The sequence below is a fragment of the Phacochoerus africanus genome, chromosome 1 (assembly GCF_016906955.1).
Source record: "Phacochoerus africanus isolate WHEZ1 chromosome 1, ROS_Pafr_v1, whole genome shotgun sequence".
Classification (NCBI taxonomy): Eukaryota; Metazoa; Chordata; class Mammalia; order Artiodactyla; family Suidae; genus Phacochoerus; species Phacochoerus africanus.
In genome coordinates this window covers 147,932,233-147,944,938 of record NC_062544.1, presented here as the reverse complement: position 1 = coordinate 147,944,938, position 12,706 = coordinate 147,932,233, and the positions used below count along the sequence as shown (strand labels likewise).

At 45.3% G+C, this 12,706-nt stretch overlaps 1 protein-coding gene across 9 annotated transcripts in view; it reads right to left on the bottom strand.

Annotated features, from left to right (window-relative positions):
- The window catches only part of ATG7 (autophagy related 7), a 376,249-nt gene that overhangs the window by 25,502 nt on the left and 338,041 nt on the right, over positions 1-12,706 (bottom strand). Inside the window, exon 20 of one of the 9 annotated variants that reach the window (XR_007135009.1) lies at positions 5,806-5,912. The exons of the other annotated variants lie outside the window; for them this stretch is intronic. The gene's annotated coding sequence lies outside the window, so the exon portion shown is untranslated. The remainder of the gene's footprint in view (positions 1-5,805; positions 5,913-12,706) is intronic. 9 annotated transcript variants of the gene reach the window in all.

Below are 12,706 nucleotides of genomic sequence, written 5' to 3'. Positions count from 1 at the left end.
GACTTGGATACACCTGGGCACATTAGCAGGGTCTAATACTTGCTGACTTAGTAACTGCAGCTCAATAAGTATTTGTTGAATGAAGTCAACATTCTTGTGGGGTGAAAACGAGATTCAGTATGGAAAACCTTGCCTTGTGAAATGCTTACCTTTCAAAGTAGAAAAGTAAGCAGGGCCTTACTTCATTAATATGTTCATTTTCTTTGCTAAAATGTGTGTTCCACACAAATGAGGAGGCAACAGAGAGCCCACACTCAAGCAGAGAGATGACTGTGTGGGTGATCTTCAGCCAATAGACAAAGTAAGGCACATTTAAGCCAACAGGCAGGGAAACGGGAGTTACCACAAAACAGTTCACTCTTGCATTTCTGCAGAGATAAGAGTGATCAGTCTTAAAGGAGCAAGAGGCACTAAACTGTTTCCTATGCAGTTAAAGTCCTGTGTAGGATAGAAGTTTCTCACATTTTGATAAATCTGTGTCCTAAATAAACTCTGTGGGTTATGCATCATAACAATCATGCCCCTGAACACAAGTCCTGGTGTTCCTTCCCACACAATCCTGACACACATTAATAAATGTTATAAGGCTCTGGTACAACAGGAAAAATAATAGCCCAGTGTCACTGACATCCTGGGAGCTAGTTCCTCAGAATGCAAATTCTGAACTAAGGACATAGTTACTCTGGGATGAGTGGAAAAGAGTATTATCTCAGAAATGCAAAGACGGTTCAACATTTTCCAAAAAATCTAGTAATATACCATACTACTAGTTTTTAATAAAAGGACTAAAAAAAATAAACATCTCAATAGATGCAGGAACTGCTTCTAACATTCACTCATAATTTTAATAAACTGCAAATCAGGAACCTAGTAAAACCTATGGCAAATACCACGACAAACTGTGAAACTTCAGAAGCATTCTCAGTAAAGTTAGAAATAAATCAAGGACACTCTTATTAGTGTTTCAATTCAACATTATTTTGGCAGCCTTAACCAAAGGCGGGGGTGGGGGGGTAAAAACAAGAAAATGAAATGAGGTATGCATATTGGAAGAGAAGAGCCCAAACTATTGTTATTTGCAAAGGATATGACAATTTACATGAAAATCTGAAAGAACTTGCAGATAAACTATGAAAAATAGTAAGATAAGTCAACAATGTTGTTAGATATATAATAAATACACAAAAATCAATTTTGCTGTATACAAATAATAATAAGCAACTTGAAAAAATTAATGGAAAGAGTTAGGGACATCATTAACAATCCTACTATTTATAAGTTAGCAACTTAAAATACTGTCAAAATTCTACCACGGCAAGGGTTTCTGAGCGCAGGTTATGGTCCAAGAATCTCTGTGAGTCTGGGAAACAGAGCAGCATTAATCACACATTACCACAGTACTTCACAGTGTACTGAGTATGATATTACGATATAATAAGAAACATACTGAGTGACAGGAGGACCAACTGAGTGACTGTTAATAGGTACAGGATCTTTGGAGGGGGTGATGAAAATGTTCCAAAATTGATTGTGATTAGGGTTACACAACTCTGAAAACACTAAAATATAACCCATTGAATTATACACCGTAAGTTGGTAAAATGCCTGACATGTGAATTGGATTTCAATAAAGCTGTTATTAAAAAACAAAAAACAAAAAGAATTTCTTTAGGCCAACACATGTTAGAATGCCACCTGATTGACAGATTTTTCCTAAAGGTATACATTTCTTTTTCTTTTCTGCTTTAACCTCCTAACAATCTTTGGACATACTACTGTTTGCTCCCTTTGGGCTTTATTTTATTGTTGGAGAAACTGAAACACAGGGCTCAGGGTGGCCCAGGAAAACCTCATGGAGAAAGGGAAACTTGGGTTCAATATGCCTACTCTTGAAAGTGGGGAATCCAAAGAACGAAACAGTCCTGAAGGATGAACGCTGACAGCTTATGAAAGAAGGAAAACGTGAATGAGATGGTTAGCTGCAAACTCCCTGAAGGCAAGAATCTCTTTCATTGCGGCCTCAGTACCTAGTCAGAGTCCAGCCCAAAAAAAGGTTCAGTCAATATCTGTTTAACGCATAATGAACAAGTAGGTGAATAAACAAACAAACAAACAAATCTATTTTTTGGTCTTTATCCTTGGCTCCTGGCCAAGCTCCTAATACCTTTGTAATTTCCTAAGTGATCGAGGTGCCAGGAGCATCTTTTGTTCTAATGTTTGGACCCTGACCCAGAGCTCCTAAACCCCTTAGAATTTCTTGAGTGACAGGAGCATCTTTTGTCTTCATGAGGTGTTCTCCTTGATGGTTTCAGTATGGGGACTAGTCTCCAGAAAAACCAAGCCATGATTAGAGGCTTACAACTTTCAGCTGCACCCCTCATCCTCTAGGGAAGGGAGAAGGGCTGGAGATTGAATTAGTGATGATGAAGCCTCTATAACGATCCCTGTGGTACTGTATGGGGTTTGGAAATCTTTGGAGCTAGAGAACACCTTGGAGGTGCTGGGGGGCGCCCTGCCTAGAGAGGGTCTGCAAGCTCCCTGCCCCTCCCCCGATACCATGTTCCACATGACTCTTCCAGCTTGTTCTTAAGTTGTATCCTTTTATAAAAACTGGTAACTTAGTAAGTAAATTTTCCTGGGTTCTGAGAACAATTCTAGCAAATTATAAGCCTGAGGCAGGGTGGTCCTGGGAACTCTGGATTTGTAGCCAAGTCAGAAGGAAGTTGTGGGTCACCTGAGGAGGGAGTCTTATAGGCCTGAGCCCTCAGCCTGTGGGATCTGACGTGATCTCCAGGTAGACAGCGTCAGAATGGAATGAGACTGGAGGCACCTGGCGTCTGCAGAGAATTAGAGAATTACTTGGTGTGGGAAAAAGACCTACACATTCAGAGTACCGGAGTTTTCCATCAGAAGTAAGAAACATACTTTTCCTTTCATGGGGTCTAGTCTGCAATCATAATAGCATCTTAGACCCTCCAAACAATCTTGCAAGAGATAATCTCTATTTTATACATGAGGAAATAAAGGCTATAAAGTTTCTCAGTACTTGGTCATCTGATTGAAAAAAAAAAGGCTGTACCTAGATACTCATACTGGTTGCATGAAAGATGCTCAACCAACCAACAATGTATCTGTAATGACAAGGATACGGGAGTGAAAAACCCACAAACGATTTAGTGCTACCCTCTTATGAGAACACTCAATCTTACGCTTGAGAGAAGGGCACTCTCTCTGTCCCTGAGGAGGTAACACATGTGAGATGTGAGCAGACAGAGGGATAGATAAATACCCCCGTGTTCCATCCCCATTCCCGAAGCATGGAGGGAAAAGGCAGGAGTTCATTTCAGTGTTGTCGTTTTAAGTATCTGCTCAATGACAGAGAGTTGCGTTCTTAACGATCTGCAAAGTACAGAACCTCACCTGGAAGATGACAGGATAATGGGGGATCTGCTGTAGACTCAGAATGTATGGTATTTATTAGCAGCATTAAAAATAGACTGGACATTCTTTATTGGAATTCTTCTGCTTTTCTGAGAGACACGTAGCGGCTGCCCCCATTTTGTGTGATGATTTTCTTCTCTGTAATATGGTCTGGTTGCAGGGAGTCCCTGAACCTCATTTTTCAGCGCTCCTACCTGGGGTTCCCTGTGGTGACAGCAGTGGAACAGGCTGCCCTGTCAGTGGCTGGAACGTTCATTTTACATGGTTCCAATTTAGCTTAACTGAGTCACAGCTAACCCAGGGGAGCCAGTGGACTGGGTTCATCGGTTAGCCGCGGGGATTGTGCCAGGTAGGTGATCAGAGGAAGGGCACACGGAACAGTGGCAAGATCTGGGGTTCCTTTTGATGGAGACACTCATGTGAGAAAAAGAGTGTTTCAAACTGCTTTTGAACTGGGACTTTAAAAAATTGTTTTGTCTGTTTTGGCCTGGGGCTGCATACTTGAAATGATAAAAGCAGTTCTTTCAACTCAACTTTAAATCACGGAGTTCCCACTGCTAGTGTCAACATGCCGCGGCCGAGGACTTCAGGAAAGAGGGGGCTGGGGCTGCGCACTTAGCATCAGACAAGTGGAAACACAAGCTCTGTGTCTCCCAAAGGCCCCCTTTCTCTGGCCCAGGCCATGGGTCTGGCTGATTCTGCCTCTTCTTTTCTGGTTTTTCCATGTTAGCTGGATTTAGCAACTGTTGTTTTAGCTGTAATCAGAGATCAAGTGTGGTTCAATCATTCTTACATCACAAGGTGCAGTTTTGTTTCCAGAGCCGACATTTTAAGCCCTTTGTTACTTGCTCAGTGCCAATATCACCAGAGCACTTCCTGTGGAGTATGTGAAAGGAAATCAGTACCAGGGTGATGCTGTAAATCAGGTTTCACCGAAACCCCTGCCCCCCCAAAGGCAAATCAACATTTAGGGCTCCCTGAGGACGGGTGGTGCAGATTTCCCCATGACTCTAAATCAAACACCAGAGCACTCACCTCTGCCTATAGGTGGGCTGGGAACTAGGCACGCATATGGTAAAAATTTTAAAAAGCCTCCTCCCCCTTCCTCTCCCTTAGCCTAGAGGTAGGCTAGGTCGGATGTGCCTCACATGGGATGCGTCACCAGGACAGGGTAAGACAGACTTTGGGTAAGAATTTTATGAAGATTATTTTACCAGAAATGAACACCCACCATCACTCACCCCAAAAATGAGAAGGGAAAGGCACTAATTTTATTTAAAGGTCAAACATGTACAAAACCCTCATCATAACTTCTGGCTGATCCTTACAGCATGGGAGTGACTTGAGTTGTGTGTTACAAACGCTGAGGAACCATTCCCTATACGACACAATATTGTTGTCAGTATTTACAAGGTACTTCACGAAGCGTAACCACACAATTTCATTAAGCCTTCTGAATAGCCCTAAAAGTATGTCCAATTTACGGATGAAGAAACATAGCTGAGAGAGGAAAAGCAACCACATGGCTGGTAGCTGGGGACTACCAGGCTGATCGTAGATCCTGAGATTTTTATTCATTTGTGAAAAGGAGCCTACAAACACTGAATCCAAACAGTGTGGGGGAGCTCCAAGTCTGCCTATATCTCCTGACAGCCCCGCCACCTCTCCACCGCACTTAAATGCAGCAAGTCAATCTCACATGGAAGACCCACAGTGAGCATTCAATAGGTTAGTCTGGAGACTGTGGCTCATTGGAATCCATTGTTCACAGTCACACAGAACTGCCCAGTAAATATTAAAATTAGCTGCAGCATTTGGTATAAAAGAGCATGAGAATCTAGTCTAAATTCCATTAAGAATCACGTCCGTCACCCTGGGGTATGACTGCTTCACCAGCTCATGCAGCTCCTTGCAGGAGGAGGGTCCGAGGCCCATTCCTGTGGCTGAGATGCAGGGCCGGGAACTCCAGGAGGCTCGTCGGCTTGGCTGAATGATGGGAAAGCTCTGAGCTTTTCAGGAATTCCCCAGTGTCTCCTAGCACACAATCACCTTCCCAATTACTGTACAACCACCCCTTGTTAGGAGAAAGGAAGACACAAAAGGATGGGAAGTTCCAAGAGACCTGACTTGCGGCCTCAGGATGTCAGGGCTCCCTAACGTTCCAGGAGATGTGCCCACCGGGGGGTGACTGAACCCTTCCATGGGAAAGTTTCTGCAGAGAGGAGGCCTAGATGAAAAGGGGTGAACAGGCTTGGGGGGAGGGGCATGAAAATCTCTTCCCAAGAACCACCATGTACTGCTGTGTTAAGGGCTTGGGTTCTGGGGAAGGACAGATTTCAATGGAACTCTGGCTTGGCCACTTACTAGTTGATGACCCGGGGGGCAAGTCACACAAGCTCTTTGTCCCTCAGTGTCCTTTTCTATAAAATGAGGATAACAATGGTGGTACCTCATGGGATAGTGGTGAAGACCTGTGACAGAAAGAGTTAATTAGCACAATACCAGTAGGCACTCAAATGGTGATCAACCTCATCACTGTTGGTGGCACCAGCCATCTAGACCCACCAAATGCAAGGAAAACGCCTCATGAAGATTCCTAGGACAGTTGTGAAAAGCTGATCCTACGGTAGGCCCTGGAGGCATTAGAAAGAGACTCTCCGGGTGAGAGTCTGGCACCTGATGGCCTTCAATGTCACCCACTCAGCTTGCTCCTGCCTGCTCCCCTGGTGGTCAGTGCCTCCCCCTCCAGAAGGGCCATCGTCCTGCAGTGCCAAATATCCATGCTGACACCTCTCACTGTCCTCTCTCAGACTGGTCCAGCCACACTTGGATTCTCTTTTTCCTTTTTTACGGCCGCACCTGCAGGATATGGAGGTTCCCAAGCTAGGGTTCAAATCGGAGCTGCAGCTGAGGCCTACATCACAGCCACGGCAACACAGGATCTGCGACCCACAGACCTGTAAGACCTACGCTCCTTAACCCACTGAGCAAGGCCGGGTATTGAATCTGCATCCTCAAGAACCCTATGTGCAGTTCTTTACCTGCTGAGCCACAACAGGAACTCCAGGCACACTCGGGATTCTGTTAGCATCTGCCAGCCCATGGTATGTACAGCCAGCGCTCTTACACATTCAGGTGTTTCGTGTGTTGCAGGCCCTCCCAACTCATCATGAGTAACGGCAACTAAGCTCTGCTGAGTGCTTTCCAGATCTGAAGGCCTATTAGCTCATGATCCATGAGCTGTCGGGACTCTTCCCAGTCCTCTGTTAAGCAAGCATTTTTACCATCGTCCCCACATTACAGAAAAGGCCACCGTGAAGCTGGCAGTCTGGGGCTGCCCACTCTGCTCTCCTGCGTCTCCCATCCCTAAGCACGGCCTGGAGAACAGCCCCTCCCCTTATGCTAACGGGGCAGCCCCCTGTGCTGGAAAATGCTGGCTTGTTTGCAGAATGTTGACCCCCAGAGGATTCACAGGCACTGTGCCTAATTCTCAGGGGGAAAGCAGGGGAGACGCAAGGTGGAGGAGTGGGGGGTGGCCCTACAAAGTGCTGACTGTTTAAAGACTTTTTAGACACACTGTTGGTTCCTGACATGCTGACGCCTAGACCCACAAGAGTGATTTCCATGTCCAAGCCTGACATGCCATGTAATCTCTGCTGTAAGGGAAGAGGGGGACCTGATGTGCAGAGTCTGTGCGCTGAGGTCCTGCTTCCACCATATGCTTGTTTTGGAGCCGCTTCCTCCTCTGGCAGCTCCTCCAGGGCTGGGAGGTCCTCTCCAGCCCAAGGTCCCCAGCCCGTCTAGTATGGTGCCTGGCACAGCAGCCACTATCAGTGACCGTAAAGACTACAGTTGAGTAGGTATTTCCTGCCCCAATGTAAGGCAGAGCCCTTGTGGAGACCCCTGAATGGTGGGGTCCACCTGAAGTGGGTGCAAGGCCCAGCTCTGCCCCTTTTCGGCTGTGGGACACGGGGTATGTTTACTGAATTTCGCTGAGCCTCTGTCTCCTGATCTCACAAGACCCGCATGCAAAGCAAATGAATGTATGCACAGAGCTGCCGTTAAGGCATCTGGCAGGCTCGCTCCTTCCTTTACTCTAAGACCAGCACAGCCTCCAACTGTAGGAATATGGCCCCCAAACTATTTCCACTTTAAAATGCCCCACAAAGGTATCATTATTTGAAAGTGGGAAGGGAAGGAGAAAGTGAAGATAACTGTGTTGTAATAAAAAATGTTTTGGGTAGGATGAAAACTCCGCTCACTGGCGGATTGCAGCGATGATGGCAGACAATGTGGTGAACATGAATGCAAGACAGCTGGCACCCTGTGCTCCCTCTGCTCTGAGCAAGAGAGCTGGGGCCACTGCTTCTCAAGTCAGTTCTAAGCAGAGCATCAGAAGAAAGTGTGAATAAGATTCACAATCCATGTTCTACCAAGGTCGCACAGGGTCTGAAGTAATTACCATCACCTATTAGTATTTCTTCACTAATAATATGGGGATTATAATTGCACCCAGGCTCCTAATATGACACAAGATAGCTGTGAGCTTTGCCTTCTATTAGGATCAGGAAATTTACTGCTGGAAACATGGAACTTTATTTCCTTCCTCCTTTCCTCCCCCCCACCCCCTTCCTTATAAAGTCAGAGCTTCAGAGGTGAAAATATTTCCAAACAATAATAGCCCACTGGCCAGGGGAAGATTTATACTTTGTGAAATCTGGCAAGTTGGAGTGTCAAAATTAAAAATTTAGATTAAAAAAATGTTTTAAGCTCAATATGGGATAACAATGCACTCTGTGTTTATTCACATGATTTTTTTTTTTTAAATCTTGGTGAAAATTTTTATTACGCTAGAATTTCTGAGCTGGAAGGGAACTCTGAGATCAACATGTCCTTCATTGACTAGACGAGAAAATTGGGGTCAAGAGAGTTTAAGGTTGTTTCTATTGTTTTCCTTACCATTTAAATCCAATACCTTAAGAAATAATTGTTAGAACTCAACAAAGGCTACTCTCTTAACTAAGTGCACTGGCTTTGAGGCTAACATCACGCTTCGGCAAGCCCCAGATCGTCGATTTGGGTATCGGCCACCCTGGGAATACAAAGGCTGTCAAATGTCTACTCTAGAATCTAACAATTCCCAGATGTCATCTATATTCCAGGTTCGGCTGAAGTCTTATGTGTCAAAGAAAAGAGTGGTAAGAAAACAGTGATTTGCAGCAAGTCAGTGCCTTCCTAGGTTTTTAATACAGACCCTCTGTGCAGGTGCGCTAGTCATCATTCCCAGCTTTCTCCCCTAACCTTCCTCTCCCAGACCCTCATCTTCCTCTGGGTGCACCCCCACCTGCTATCTGAGTGAGACCCAGAACCCAGGGAAGTCCCACAGCCCTTCCTCTTCCCCCCACCCCACCCCCACCCCCAATCACCAGGGCCTGGACATTCTCAATGCCTCCACTTCTTTCCACCTGCTCTTAGCTGAGCAGCCCAGCATCTCCAGTCTGTCCTGCACTCTGCACTTTCTGAAGCAGGGATCTGGTCATGTCACCCTGCTCAAAACCCTTCAGTGCCCCCACACCTCTCAACATCAAGTCCTTGTGTCGTCATATAGCTGACCAGGCCTTGCACGGCCCAGCCTGTGTAGCCCCGGCCTTCCTGCCTGGCCCTCCTAGCTCTGTGGAGTGTCCAAATGACAGATGGCTTCTCCTCCTCTCTCTCCTCTAGACTAGGCCTTTCCACATGCAGTTTCTGTGGCCTGGAATGGTCTCCTGGCTTGCTTTCTCTTTGCAGCTCTAGAGTCACACCTTAGATGTGTCTTCCTCTATAAAGCTGCTGAAAGCCACCAAAGCCGGTCAGTTCCCTCTTTGTTCAAGGAAGCCGTAGTTCCTCCTGATCCCTCTGCCCTGTGGGCCTGTCTCCCCGGCTGGACAGATCTCCTTATTTATCCTGTCTCTCCCTTAGCCCCTGGCCTCCACTTTTGCCTTTTCCAGACTGTAAGACCACTGGTTCATACACTGTATAGTCTTCAGCTTCTTTCACTCAGTAACATGCACTTAAGTTCCTCCATGTCTTTTTCATGGCTTGATAGGGCACTCCTTTTTAGCACTGACTAATATTTCATTGTCTGGATGTGTCACACTTTGCTTACCCATTCATCTAATGAAGGACATCTTGGTGCTTTGAGTTTGGCAATTATGAATCAACTTGCTATAAACATCTGAGCACAGGTTTCTGTGTTGACATAAGTTTTCGATTCATTTGGTGAAATAACAAGGAGTGAGATTGCTGGATGGATGGTAAGGACATGTTTAGTTTTATAAGAAATTGCCAAGCGGTCTTCCAAACTGGCTGTACCATTTTACATTCCTAGCAGCAATGAAATGCAGTTCCTGTTGCTCCACACCCTTGCCAGCACCTGATGTTGTCAGTGTTGTGGACTTGGGCCGCGCTAACAGGTGTGCAATGGTATCTCCTCATTGCTATAATTTACAATTCTCTGACAAGAGAGATGATGTGGAGCATCTTTCCCTGCACTCATCTGCCATTTGTACATCTAACTCATGAGGTGGGGCTGTAGGTGGGGCCTCACCTCAGAGGCCCCAGCACCTGACACTGGTTGGCACAGAATTAGTGCTCAACAACATCAGTTTAGGAAGTATGTCCTATGTTCCAAAGACAAAAGGAAATGTGAGCTGTCCCCACAAAACACGCCCCTGCTCCCATGCCTTTACTACGGCCACTCTACACTCTAAGGTCACACTGAATGTGCACCCAACCATCAGGACAGCTGAGGTCTCCCTAGGCTGGCAGTGCTCCATGCTAGTAGCTTCAAGATCCCAAGACACTCTTGCTCAACCTCTCTTGAGGTATAGACCGTATTTAACCATGTGAGACAGTTTACCTTCTTCTCTTTCATTAAGATGGAAGCTCTGTGAGGGGATGGATCCATCTTTCACTCTTTAAAGAAATAATTGTTTTTAAAACCTAGACATGGTAAAAAAACAAAAAACAAACAAAAAAACTGATCTTTTTTGGGTGAATTTAAAAAGTCTATGAATTTTAATACATATATGTCCATGTAACCAACATGGCCACAATCTTGCTCACTTTTTATTCCCTCAGGCGACTATATGGTTAAGACCTGCTAGAGAAAAGAGCACCATTTCTCACCTAAGACATGAGCACTCTGAAGAGTGGCAGGTTTTTTCATGTGCCTTTTCTTGAATTAAGATTAAAACACAACTTCTATCAAGTTCTCTCAAGAATGAAGCATTTCAAAACCTTGACCAGACACACTTGGCTGTTTCCCTCACTGGGAACATTCTTCACTCTCCTTAACATTCTACCCATATATGTCAAAGTCCAGATTAAATTATCTTCCCTGGGGGCTTCCCCAGAGCCCACATTAACCTCTGTCTCTGAATTCGCCATTGATGCACTTAGTCCTACACTGCCAAAAATAAACATACTGATTAGTCACAACGCCTTTCCTGCCTCTTATGCAGGACTCCATATTTGATCCTCCATGTGACTGGCCACACGCTATGCCACAGGCTTGGTGAACTCACACCTGCCCAAAGGATCTTAAAAGCGAAGTGGTTCTAAAAGCCCTGCTTGATCTATTCTCAACCCCAGAAACAGAAACGCAGCAGGTACTTCCTGAGCCTGAACCATTTTGACAGCTAGAGGCTTATATAACAAAGTCACCACTAAGTTGACTAAAGTATAGTCAATGCATGGGGAGGTTCTGTGTGGGTGACAAGAGTGGGTGGCATTTCCTTGGAATAGGCAGTCTCATCTTAAGCCTCCCTTTCCCAGTGGGAAAGTATGGAGTTTCTTCTGCTGAAGGGATTAATGACTGCATAAGAAACTGCTTGTTGATCTGAAAATGGAAGGTAAAATAGGAATCCCAAGGGAAGGAACTATAAATGCCCGTCTTTAAAGTTAATTACACTTCTCTTGCCAATCCTGAAGTGGGAAGGGGAAAATTCTGCTTAATAGTTGAAAGCATGGGCCATAAAGACACACTGGCCAGATTCGAATTTTGATTCAATCACTTGCCCTGGGCATGGTATGGGATCTTGATCAATAACTTCATCTTTTTGAGCCTATTTTCCTTTTTGTAAAACAAGCATACTAATACCTTTTTTTTTTTTTTTTCCTTTTTAGGGTCGCACCCTCAGCATATGGAAGTTCCTGGACTAGGGGTGGAACCAAAGCTGCAGCTGCCAGCCTATACCACAGCCACAGCAATGCTGGATCCGAGCTGCATCTGCAACCTACCCCACTGCATGCAGCAACACCGATCCTTAACCTGCTGAGAAAAGCCAGTGATCAAATCCAAATCATCATTGACCCCTTGTCGAGTTCTTAACTCTGCTGAGCCACAACAGGAAGTCTCCATACTAATACTTTTGATGAGTGATTGTCGAGATGAAATAAAATAGCTTCCGGTGGAACAATAAACACAGCACCTGGGACACAGGTACTTATAAAATAGAAGCTACTATGTTTATTCTTGCTGTTGTTATGCTCTCTACTTTTCATAAAACATTTCAAGCATTAACATATTATTTCATTCAATCGTCATAGCTATTCTGAGAAGGAGCATTAAACCCACACAAAGGGAAAACCAATGCTCAGAGCATCATTGGTGACCTGGTTTTGTGGTCCCTTTAGCCAGACCTCAGCACCAAGATCTAGGGCTTTTGATCCCGGGGTGGGACTGAGAAGTTGAAAACAGTCTCTTTGCTTCCAGTACTTGGCCCAGGAAGTGAGAAGAGCTCCACCACTCAGGGCTGGCTGGGGGGTGGAAGGATGGGGGAGCTCCAAGAGGCAAGTCCAGTTGTAAAGTCAAGAAGATAGTCAAGGCCACTGGGTGGATGAAGCCACAGATGTTGGTAAATTAGCCAGGGGAGCTAAGACTCCTAATGGCATTTTGCCGACCAATTTAACATTTACACTTTAAGCTGTCAATTCTACCCCCAAGCCTGGAAGTTTGGCTGCCAAGAACAGCACCATCTGAAACACAAGGTGATAAAGAGAGCTGTATCAATTTTTGTTTCATGTTGAGAATGTGCTGTTTTCAGCATGAACACCTGGGATAAGGATGCAAGGAAAAGCGAGCTCCTCCCAGTTGACAGGGTACTTACTGTGGTAAATATGGGTGGTGGCGGGGGAGAGGGGGCCTCCATAAGGAGGGAAGAGGCTTTGGAGGCCCAGAGGCAAAGACGTCTTCCGGGAAGGTCTGACCAGGCACCATAGCCTC